This window comes from Loxodonta africana, chromosome 15, assembly GCF_030014295.1.
Source record: "Loxodonta africana isolate mLoxAfr1 chromosome 15, mLoxAfr1.hap2, whole genome shotgun sequence".
Taxonomy (NCBI): Eukaryota; Metazoa; Chordata; class Mammalia; order Proboscidea; family Elephantidae; genus Loxodonta; species Loxodonta africana.
Window position 1 is genome coordinate 43,553,803 of NC_087356.1, and position 13,036 is coordinate 43,566,838.

Genomic DNA, 13,036 nt, shown 5'->3' on the forward strand with positions numbered 1-13,036 from the left:
TGATCCTTGGGAAATATTTTTATATTTAAAGCTTAAAGCTTATCTTTTTTTTTTAATTCTGCCTGCAGTGGAGGCTGAAAACAAATGCTTAATATCTTTACATCAGCTGAAACACTCCACGGTGGGTATAAAACACTCCATGTCCTTGGCACATGTTAGTTTTGTATTAGGGTTTGATTTTCTACCTGAATCAAAACTAGTTCAGCTTTTAGAAGTTGATTTACTTTTGAGGGGATTAAACAAAAATGGCATTTCTGGGTAGACTTGACCCAGCTCAGGAGTAAATGGGAGTTCTATTGCAGAGCCATATACCCAAAACCCTAAAAAGTTTTTACCCTGAAAAGTAGTACTCTATGATAAAATTTTAGCCTTTAGGTGAAAAGAGCTTCAATTATTCAGAATTCCCCCTTATTTGGACAAATATATTTGCCTGCTTACTGGGTACTAAAAAAACTGTGCTCAGTCCTACAAGGAATAAAAATTTAAAAGTCTGAGGCATAATGTCAAAACAACTCAAAGGAAAAAGAATTATCTTTTCAACTAATGATGCTGGAACAACTGGATAGCCGTGTGCAAAATATTGAAGTTGGACCCCTACCTCACACCATATACAAAAATTAACTCAAATGGATGAAAGGCCTAAATGTAAGAGCTAAAACTATAAAACTCTTAGAAGAAAACTTAGGCATAAATCTCCATGACCTGGGACTAGGCAATGGTTTCTTTGATATGAAATTTAAAGCACAAGCAAGAAACTAATAGCTAAATTGAAACTCATCAAAATTAAAAACTTTTGTTCTTCAAGGGACACCACCAAGAAACTGAAGGAACAACCCACAGGATGAGAGAAAACATTTGCAAATCATATACTTGATAAGGGACTTGTATCTAGAATACATAAAGTGCAATTAGAATTCAACAACAAAAAGACAAATAACCCAGTCAAAGAATGGGCAAAGGATCTGAAAAGACATTTTTCCAAAGAGGATGTAAAAATGACCAATAAGCACATAAAAACATGTGCAACATCATTAGTCATTACAGACATGCACATTTAAACCACAGTGAGTTACCGCTTCACATCCACTAAAACCAAAAAAAACCAAACCCGTTGCCATCGAGTTGATTCCGACTCATAGAGACCCTAGTGGTGTAGTGGTTAAGTGCTATGGCTGCTAACCAAAAGGTGGACAATTCAAATCCACCAGGCGCTCCTTGGAAACTCTATTAGGCAGTTCTACTCTGTCCTATAGGGTCGCTATGAGTCACACCCACTAGAAAAAAAACTAGTATGGCTATAATCAAAAAGCCAGATAATAACAAACATTGGAAAGAATGCAGAGAAATTTGAACCCTATACATTACTGGTGGGAATGCAAAATGATGAATATTCTGTGGAAAACAGTTTGGCAATTCCTCAAACCGTTAAACATAGAGTTACCGCATGACCCAGAAATTCCACTTGTAGATGTATACCCAAGAGAATTGAAAACATATGTCCGCACAAAAACTTGTGTATGAATATTTATAGCAGCATTATTCTTAATACCAAAAAGTGGAAACAATCCAATCTCCAACAACTGAGGAATGAATAACCAAAATGTGGTGGATCCACGCAATGGAATGTTATTCAGCCCTAAAAAGAAATGAACTACTGATTTGTAGTATAACGTGGATGAGGCTTGAAAACATTATTAAATGAAAGAAGCCAGACACGAAAGTTCACATACTGTATGACTCGATTTATATGAAGTGTCCAGAATGGACAAATCCATACAGACAGAAAGTAGATTAGTTGTTGCCAAGGGTTGGGATGAGAGGACATGGAAAACATTATTAAATGAAAGAAGCCAGACACGAAAGTTCACATACTGTATGACTCAATTTATATGAAGTGTCCAGAATGGACAAATCCATACAGACAGAAAGTAGATTAGTTGTTGCCAAGGGTTGGGATGAGAGGACATGGAGAGTGACTGCTAATCAGCTTGGGGTTTCTTTTTGTGGTGATAAAAAAAATGTTCTAAATTAGTTACTGGTGATGGTTTCACAACTCTGTGAATATACTAAAAACCTCTGAATTGTACACTGTGAAAGGGTAAATCTTATGGTATGTGAATTGTATCCCAGTCTAAAAAAGAAATCTAAGGCATAGCCCTCACACTCTAGCCACTGACAATCCTCAGTGTTCAAAAGTTCCTGTTCCTTGCCATTCATTTATCAATAACGTACAGTTGTTATTTTCGGAGGTGGCCACAAATCACATCATTCTTTTTTGTTTTCTAAATTTTATTTATTTTGTTGTTGTTCAGATTATACACAGCAAAACAGACACCAATTCAACAGATCGTACATGTACAGTTTAGTAACATTGATTACATTCTTTGAGTTGTACAACAATTCTCACCCTCCTTTTCTGTGTTGTCCCTCCCTAATTAGCATGAACTCACTGCTCCCTAAGGTTCCTGTCTAATCTTTTATGTTGCTGTTGTCAATTTGATCCCATATAGATAGTTCTTTAAAGAGCATAATGTTCAGAGTAGACCTTTTTTGTTAGTTAAGCTAAACCGTTTTTCAATTTTAAGATGACTTCAGGTGATATTGATATTTTTATTGAAAGTTTATCTCAGGGCAATAGTTTCAGGGGTTCATCCAGCCTTGATGACTCCAGGAAGTTTAGAGTCTAGGAGAACTTGAAATTCTGTTCTGCATTTTCCCCCTTTTGATAAGGATTCTTCAATGGAATCTTTGATCAGATTGTTCGGGAATGGTACCCAAGCACCATCTAGTTATTTTGGTATCATGGCAAAAGAGGCAGTTGTGCATGGAGGCAATTAGCTGTGCAATCCTCCTCTTAATTAATGTGGCTTTTCCATCACCATTAACCCTGCTTTTCCCCCTCTCTCCTGCCCCTGATAACCACTAATAAATTTTGGTCTCTATTCATTTGCCTTTTCTTATCTTTATATAAATGAAGTCATACAATATTTGTCATTTTGTGATTGGCCTATTTCACTCAGCATAATGTCTTCAAGCTCCATCCATATTGTAGCTTGTATCAAGACTTCATTTTTATTGCCGGCTGAGTAATATGCCATTGTATGTATGTACCACATTTTGTTTATCCATTCATCTGTTGATGGTCATTTAGGTTTTTTCCAGCTTTTAGCTATTGTGAATAGTGAGCAACGAACATTGGTGTTTTGGTTGTTAGGTGCCGTCAAGTCATTTCCAACTCAGAGTGACTCTATGTACAACAGAACGAAACACTGCACAGTCCTATTGAGGTATAATCCATACTGAAGGCTGTAGTCTTTGATATTTATCTGTAAGTTCTTCAGTTCATCTTCTATTTCAGCAAGCAAGGTTGTATCATCTGCATATTGCAGGCTGTTAACGAGTCTTCCACCAACACTGATGCCATGTTCTTCTTCATATAGTCCAGCTTCTCAGACTTTTTGCTCACCATGGAGATCGAATAAGTATAGCAAAAGGGTACAACGCTGATGCATACCTTTCCTAACTTTAAACCATGTAGTATCCACTTGTTCAGTTCAAATGACTTCCTCTTGGCCTATGTACAAGTTCAGCATGAGCACAATTAAGTGTTCTGGAATTCCCATTCTTTGCAATGTTATCCATAATTTATTATGATCCACAAATTTGAATGTCTTTATGTTGTCAATAAAACACAGGTAAACTTCTTTCTGGCATTCTCTGCTTTCAGCCAAGATCCATGTGACGTCAGCAATGATGTCCTTCGTTCCATGTCCTCTTCTGAATCCGATTTGAAATTCTGGCAGTTCCCTGTCGATGCAATGCTGTAATGATTTTTGAATGATCTTCAGTACAATTTCACTTGCATGTGATATTAACGATATTGTTCGATAATTTTCACATTCGGTTCTATTGCCTTTCTTTGGAAAAGGCTTAAATGTGAATCTCCTCCAGTTGGTTGGCCAGGTAGCTGTCTTCCAAATTTCTTGGCATAAGCAAGTGAGCACTTACAGCGCTGCATCTGTTTGTTGAAACATCTCAATTGGTATTTCATCAATTCCTGGGGCCTAGTTTTTCGCCAATGCCTTCAGTGCAAATTCTGAAATGACTGAATACTGAGTGTCTTTTTTCCCTTTTGGACTTTACTTTGTCTTCTCGAGCTGCCCTTTGAAATCTTCTGTTCAGTTCTTTTACTTCATCATTTCTTCCATTCGCTTTAACTATTACTCAGTGTTCAAGAGCAAGTTTCAGAGTCTCTTCTGACATCCATTTTGATCTTTTCTTTCTTTCCTGTCTTTTCAGTGACCTCTTGCTTGCTTCATGTATGATGTCTGATGTCATTCCACAACTCTTCTAGTCTTTGGTCATTAGTGTTCAATGCATCAAACTATTCTTGAGATGGTCTCTAAATTCAGGCGGAATATACTCAAGGTTGTACTTTGGCTCTCTGGGCTTGTTCTAATTTTCTTGAGCTTCAACTTGAACTTGCACAGGAGTTAGCCCCTGGCTTTGTTCTGATGATGACATTGAGCTTTTCTACCGATGTAGTCGATTTGATCCCTGTGTATTCCACCTGATGAGGTCCACGTGTATAGTCGCTGTTCATTTTGGTGAAAAAAGGTATTTACAATGAAGAAGTCTTTGGTCTTGCAAAAAAGTCTATCATGTGATCTCTGGCATCATTTCCATCACCAAGGCCATATTTTCCAACTACAGATCCTTCTTCTCTGTTTCCAATTTTCACATTTCAATCACCAGTAATTATCAATGCATGCTAATTGCATGTTTGATTAATTTCAGACTGCAAAAGTTGGTAAAAAAAACCTTCAATTTCTTCATCTTCAGCCTTAGTGGTTGGTGTGTAAATTTGAATAACAGTTGTATTAACTGGCCTTCCTTGTAGACACATGGATATTATCCTATCACTGACAGTGTTGTACTTCAGGATCTCAAAAACCCGGTTTTACGTTAGGATAGATCTTGGAAATGTTCTTTTTGATGATGAATGCAAAGCCAGTTCGCCTAATTTGTCATTCTTGGCGTAGCAGACCATACTATTATCTGCTTCAAAATGGTCAATACCAATCCATTTCAGCTCACTAATGCTTAGGATATTGATCTTTATGCATTCCATTTCATTTTTGATAACTTCTAATTTTCCTGGATTCATGCTTTGTACATTCCACTTTCCTATTATTAATGGATGTTTGTAGCTGCTTCTTCCCATTTTGAGTAGTGCCACATCAGCAAATGAAGGTCCCGAAAGCTTGACTCCATTCATGTCATTAAGGTTGACTCTACCTTGAAGAGACAGCTCTTCTCCAGTCATATTTTGAGTGCCTTCCAACCTTAGGGACTCATTTTCTGGCACTATATCAGATAGTGCTCCTCTGCTATTCATAAGATTTTCACTGGTTAATTTTTTTTAGAAATAGGCCGCCAAGTCCTTCTTCCTAGTCTGTCTTAGTCTGGAAGCTCTGCAGAAACCTGTCCGCCATTTGTGACCCTGCTGGTATTTGAATACCCGTGGTATAGCTTCCAGCATCAGAGCAACATGCAAGCCCCCACAGTACCCCAAACTGACCGGCACTCAGAGGGTCTGTGACAATGAGGAAGATCCTCAGTGAGACAGATTAACACAGTGGCTGTAATAATGGACTCAAACATAGCAACGATTGTGAGGATGGTACAGGACTGTACAGTGTTTTGTTCTGTTGTACATAGAGTCACTATGAGTTGGAACTTACTGGATGGCACCTAACAACAACAAACTTGTTCATGCTTTTCCCTTTATTAGGGATCTTTCTTTTTATGTATTGCTCTGAATTACTTTCTAGTGTCTTTTTCCCTTCCATTTACGAAACTCCTATTAGTATTTATTGTAGGGCTAATCTGGTGGATATGAATCTCTCAGCTTCCGTTTGTCTGGGAATAGGTTTAATTTCACCCTCTTTTTTGATGGATAGTTTCGCCAGGGATAGTATTCTTTGGTGACAGTTTTTTGTTTTTTCTTTCAGCACTTTAAATATATCATTCCATTGCCTTCTGTCCTCTGATGTGTCTGAGGAAAAATGGCACTTTGTTTTTATTGAGGATCCTTTATATGTAACTGTTTGCTTCTCTCTCGCTGCTTTCAGGACTCTGTCTTTATCTTAAATTTTTGAGAGACTAACTATAATGTGTCTTGGTGTAGATCTCTTCGAGTTTATCCTGCTTGGAGTTCTTTGAGCTTCTAGAATTTGTAGATTCATGTCCTTCATTAGATTGAGGAAATTTTCTGTCTTGTTTCTTCACATATTCTTTCTGTCCCTTTCTTTCTCTCATCTCCTTCTGGAATTCCCATGATGCACTTATTAGGTCTATCATTATCCCATAATTCCATTAAACTGTGCTTAGCCTTCTTGAGCCTCTGTTCTTGTTGACCTTCACTGTCTGTAATTTTAACTATCTTATCCTCTAATTCACCGATTCTTTCTTCTGCCTTATTAAATCTGTTGGAAAGTCCTTCTATTGTGTTTCTCATTTTAGTTATTGACCCTTTCAGTTGCAATATCTCTTTTTGAGATCCTTATTTTGTTCTTACTTTCTTTTCCTATTTCTTTTAGCTCTTTGTCTATGTTTTCCCTTACCTCTTTAATTACGTTTAATGTTGTTGTATTATAGTCCTCCATTTTTTCCATTATTTGTTCATCCCTAGATGCATTTTTCATTCACTTTGTCATGTTCATTTGGGTAGGCCATTGTTTCTCTGTTCTTTGCGTATCTTGTGGTTTCTGTTGTTGTTGTTATCGTGGCATTGGAATTTTCAAAGGTGTTAACTTTTTCAGTTTTCTCCAGTATTTGGTGCTTTTGCCTGCTCTACTTCCTACAAGAAACTCTTAGGTGAGCAGAGCCTTGGCCTTTGTTTACCGTTTTCTCTCCTTCTCTGTGATAGTTCCTTCTCCCTCCTGGATTGAATTGGGATTTGAAAGATCCAGATCTCACTTTTCAACTTTCAGTCAGTCCCAAATACACTAGAGAACACAATGTGGTCAGTCTGTCCACCAATGGGCACTGCCATTCAGGCAAGGTGTCGTGTACTAATGAATCTGTCCACCAGGAGGTGCGGTCCCCTCTCTCTGGTTGTTATTCCTTTCCCTTCTCTGTTTCTGCAATCATGTTTTAAGTCAGAAAACTCACACCCAGCAAGCCCCCTTCGGGGCTGGGTGTTGCCCTTTGGTTTTGCCCAAAGTTCCCTTCCCTGCTGTGTGGAGGCTGCTTATATCTGAGCTGGCATTCAAGGGAAGCACAGGCAGTCTTTCCTCTGTATCAGGAGGAGGAGGGGCTGGCACTCCCCAGAAGGATCTCCAAGAGATTTGTCTTGTTGGTTTCAGAGCCCCAGTGGCCCTGTGATGGTTGGGGGAACAGTCTCCACTTAGGTGACCTACCTTCTGATTCCACTGTAAGGAACCTTCTGTAGCAGTTTGTATCAGTCCAGCAGTGACAGTTACCAGTTGGAGGAGGAGCAGGCACACTCTGAACAGACACCCAGGGTGGTCTACCTTATTGCTGTCAGAGCCTACCCCATAGTATGTTGACTGTGATTGTAGCCTCCATTCAAGGTTCCTGCTTGATAGCACATAACAGCCTTAGTCAGCAGTCCTCAGCACTGACTGTAAGAGGGAACAGACAGAACCAAAGTGATTCCCAGGGAGGTTGTGCTGTTGATTTCAGAGACCTGAGCTATGGGATGCATGGGGAGGCAGGTAGAGTGCTGACTATGGGAGCAGACTCCACTCTGGGGGCCTTCTGTAGCAGTTTGCAACAGCCTGGCAACCAACAATTACCAGATGGGGAGGAGGTGTCATGCTCTGGTCAGATCCCCATGGAAGTCTGCCTTGTTGCTGTCAGAGTCCCCCCAGTAGATTACTGGCTGTGAGTGCAGCCTCTACTCAAGATTCCTGCTTCCTAACACACAGCCGCCTCAGTCAGCTGTCCTCATCACCAACTGGAAGAGGGGACAGACTAACCCTAACTGACCCCCAGGGGAGTTTGTCTGGTTGGTTTCAGAGGCCAGAGTTGTGGGGTGCACAGGAAGGCAGGCAGAGTGCTGATTATGGGAGTAGACTCCACTGCAAGGCCCTTCTGTAGCAATCCACAGCAGGCTTGCAGGTGATAGTGTCTGTGTGGGGTAGGGCCTGTCACACTCCAAATGGACCCCCCAGGGAGGTCTGCCTCATTGCTATCAGAGCCTTCCCTGTAGTATGTTGGCTGTGGGTGTAGCCTCCACTAAAGTTGTCTGCTTCTTAGCACACAGTAGCCTCAGTTGGCAGTACTCAGCACCCACAGAAAGCAGATAGACCTGAGTTGACTCCCCAGGAGGTCTGTCCTGTTGGTTTCAGAGGCCTCAGCTATACGGGTGCACAGATAGGCCAGTAGAGTGTTTACTATGGGAGCAGACTCCACTGCATGGGCTTTCTGTAGCAATTGGCAGTAGGCTTGTAGCCGACAGTGTCTGGGAGGGGGAGGTGCTGGCACTTTCCAAACGGACCCCCCGGGAGGTCTGCCTTGTTGCTATTAGAGCCCCCCCCCCCAGGAGTATGTTGGCTGTGGGTGTAACCTCCACTAAAGACATATGCTTCTTGGCACACAGTAGCCTCAGTCAGCAGTTCTCAGCACTGACTGAAGGGGGGAGCAGACAGACCAGAAAACTGACACCCCGGGAGGTCTGTCCTGTTGGTTTCAGAGGCCTGTGTTATGGGGTACACAGGGAGGCAGGTAGAGTGTTGACTATGAGAGCAGATCCACTACATAGGCCTTCTGTAACAATTCTCAGTAGGCTTGCAACCAACAGTGTCTGGTGGGGGGAAGTGCTGGCATACTCTAAATGGGCCCCTGGGGAGGCCTGCCTTGTTGTTTTTAGGGCAGAAGGTTGGGTTCCAGTCTCTTTGTACAAACAGGGGGTATGTTGGTTAGGGAAGCAAGCTTTTTTTTCTGGGGTCACTTCCCCAGTTCACAGCAGCTGGTGGCCCATGTGGCTGGGGGATTGGCAGGGATAATGGGAGAAGTGATTTTCCTACCACATGAGACTCTTTAATTTGTTGATTCTTGCCTGTCTGCTGTACCCCACTGCTTTCTGCTGCTTCCTGAACTTTCCCTCAAAGCTGAGCACCATTTCCTTGTTGTATTTCTTGTTGTATTTTGGGGGGAGTTTTGGAGCAGTGGTCTGTTCACACTGCCATCTTCCCAGAAATCCCCAAAAGTAAAGAAAAATCACATTATTCTTGATGAATTAATCAACTCATGACGTCCTAAAAAAACAAAGTATGAATCAGTCCAAGGAATACATTGCATTAACTATCCAAATTTTAATTTGTGAGAATGGGGCATTTTACAGTTAAAAAAGAAATTATTTTGCTAAGCAACAAGGAAAACAGTTATTTCAGCTGACCTGGAGGCACTTTCATTTGGTGTGTTGGGGACAACTTTAAGGCCCAAACATGACAAAAAAAAAATGCCCTTGTGTTTTCATTTCTTTATTCATTCATTCCTCAAAACTCTATTGGTTATTAGTATGTGCTGGGTCCTGGGTAAATGCTGTGAGTTCCCTCAAGGAGTTTCCCCAAGGATCTCAGTTTCTAAGGTAAGAAGAAAGCCAGTGAACAAATTCCTGTTCTATGATGATACTGCATTAAGAGGGCCATCACAGAACTATGTTGTATGCCCAGCTCTGGCCCATCCCACAGGGCAATTGTTTTTGCTCTTAGGTACACACAAGGGGCCCCAAATCAGCCTTTTACTGTACTTCCTCTCCCACCAGTGCTATAAAAAAAAAAAAAAGTTATTACCAAAAATTATGAATTGGAACCACCATCTTGATCCCTACAAAGTATTGCATTTTTTTAAATTAATTGACAATGTATAAAAATTAGGAGGTTGCAAATAAAAATTTCTGGATTATTTTAAAGATGTAGAAGTGCTGGACCCATGTGCTGGCATATAACTTTCAGCTGGAGTGGAATAGTGGCTGTTCCCACATGCCAACTGCAAAAATGGGGCAAGAACCTTCATAACTAACTGGCTGTGGTGATGGACTCAAGGGGCTTCATTACACTATTTCCTCTACTTTGTGTATATATTTTTAACTTCCATAATAAAAAATTGAGAGCCAACAAAGGGGGTATGCATTATCCAATTGGCCACAGCCCCCACCCTGCTCTGTTGTACGCCCGACACTGAGGCAGACTTGATTACCATTCACTGGGCTTGAGTTTACCCGTTACCGTTGAGCTGATTCTGATTCGTAGTGACCCTATAGGACAGAGTATAACTGCCCTATGTGGTTACCAAGGAGCGGCTGGTGGATTTGAACTGTCGACCTTTTGTTTAGCAGCCAAGCTGTGAACCACTGTGCCACCGGGGCGCCAGGGGCTTGAGCTTAGTAGTGTTAAAAGGTAAGTGGTGTTGAAATGGCAAAGGTTTTGTTATATATAATTTTACCACAATAAAAAAAGGCAAGTGAAATATTTCTCACACCTCACCTGTTTCCTTCATTGTCCTGCTCTGTGCAAGGTACAGTGCACTGTACTTTTGAATCCATGGTCTAAGAGAAACCTTAAGCAGGCTGGTGACAACTGACCAAACTCGGCCCACGAATGTGTTTTGTTGGACCCAAAGAAAGTTTTTCTTAATATGATTTCAATGCCATCAAAGCGTATCACTTGCCAGTTCTCCCCAGTCCTCACATCCCATTACCTGATGGTTATCTGGTCCAATAATCGTTTATGCTCTTTACCTCGCTCCTACAGGCATCCGGATTTTAGAATCTAAGGCAGGAGGGGCAGGAGTTGTATCTAGTGTCTATGCTGGCATGTAGGTTGACACTGCCGATCTTAGAAAGCCTCAGAGGCTCTGTCTGACCGTTGGCCCCTTCCTGTTGTGAAGACAGCCATACCTTTCCTTTAGGGTTTTTTTGTGGGATTCCTTTCTTTTGGGAGCTCAAAACAGCTCTTTCTCTTTTCTAACTTTTAATTAAATGATTAATTCTGCACTATACCCAATGTTGGAAACCCTGGTGGTGTAGTTGTTAAGTGTTACAGCTGCTAACCTAAGGGTCGGCAGTTCGAATCACCAGGCGTTCCTTGGAAACTCTGTGGGGCAGTTCTACTCTTTCCTATAGGGTCACTATGAGTCAGAATCGACTCGACGGCACTGGGTTAGTTTTGGTTTTTGGTATACCCAATGTCATCATTACCATCATCTCCATGTTTGTTGCCAAACAGTGTAACTCAATTTGTGACTGAATATACTTGATACTCAAGGAATTGCAGACTGTATGTGATCATTTTGCAAAATTTACAACCTTACTAGTGGAGAAAAGAATGCAACCCAAGATGGATTTAGGGCATTGTTTTATCTCTGTAAAATTGGTTACAAAAATTACAGGTAAAATGATAACAGTGTAACAGATTGCTGTTGTTATCAAGTCGATTTCGACTTGTAGCGACTGTGCAGGACAGAGTAGAATTGCTCAATAGGGTTTCCAAAGCTGTAATCTTTACTGAAGCAGATTGTCATATCTTTCTCCCACACAGTGGCTGGTGGGTTCGAACTGCTGACCTTTATGTTAGCAGCCTAGGGGCATAACCACTGTACCACCAGGGCTCCTTTTTCATAGCAGGCACACTTACACATTACTTGTTAGCTGCAAATTGGTTGTATCTTTCTGGTAAATAACTTGCAAATGTCACAAGAGCTGTGGTCAGATCATTCTATTTGGGAAATATACACCCAACGAAATAACCAAAAAATTGCGTGTACAAAGATATTCCTAATAAGTGTCATTTATAAAAGAGAAAAATGTAAATGAATCCCAAGGCCAAAAATAAGGGATAAACTAAGAGAACTGGTTTATTAACAAGAGAGAAACCGTAAAATTTTCAGCTGACAATTATGTAGATTATAGTCAATATATAATGAACATATGGGAGATAAGGATAAGTGGAAAGAACAAAATAAAACAGAAGACTAGGTAATGCAGATTTCATTAAAAAAAAAAAAATAGACGTAATCCCATCACCTATCTGTTGGTTTGTCATATTTTGGTGGCTTGAATGTTGCTACGCTGCTGGAATCTATGCCACTGGCATTTCAAAAACTGGCAGGGTCACCCACGGTGGACAGTTTTCAGCAGAGTTTCTGCACTAAGACAGACTAGGAAGAAAGACCTGGCAATCTGTTTCCAAAAATTAGCCAATGGAAACTCTATGAATCACCGAATATTGTCTAAGTCTTCAGCTTGCTTACTTTGGATGCATCATCAAGAAGGACCAATCGCTGAAGAAGGACATCCTGTTTGGTAAAGTGGAGGCCTAGCAAAGGTGAGGGAGACTCTCAAGGAGACGGATCGGTATAATGGCTGCAACAGTGGACTCAAACATACGAACAATTGTGAAGATGGCACAGGACTGAGCAATGTTTTACTCTGTTGTACACAGGGTTGCCATAAGTTTGAGCCAATGTGATGGCAACTAACAACAACAAGGTGTAATCATTGAAAAAGATCACCAGACAATATACAGAGGTGCAGAGTTTTTGTTTGAAGCTCATTCTGACACAAATGGACAATTTTAAAGAGAAAGATGGACTTGCATCAGTGAGGGAAATGAACAGGATGTAACAACCTGATAGAGTTTTCGCTGCACACACATCAGAGGAAGGGACAATAAGGCAGTACATTCATGGAGGTACATGGAAGTGTTCAAGGGAATGTGGCTGTTACTGAAACACCTCGAAGCTGACGGTCACAGTTCCTTACAGAGACTAAGCCTGAGCTTCGTTTATGGATTTAATTTCTTCAGGAGTATTTAGGGAACTGCTCAAAAGCTGGAAGGCAGTCTCCTACTAAACTGCACCTACAGAATGGGCGATTTGTTGATTTAGGTTCGACTTTGTAATGCTACGTTGGTCCAGGCTAAAGAAGGGCCTGAGAGTTGCTATGACATTTCAGACAGTGAACCACCCAGCCTTCATCAAGCGTGGCGCCATCTCTGGTGGGTCC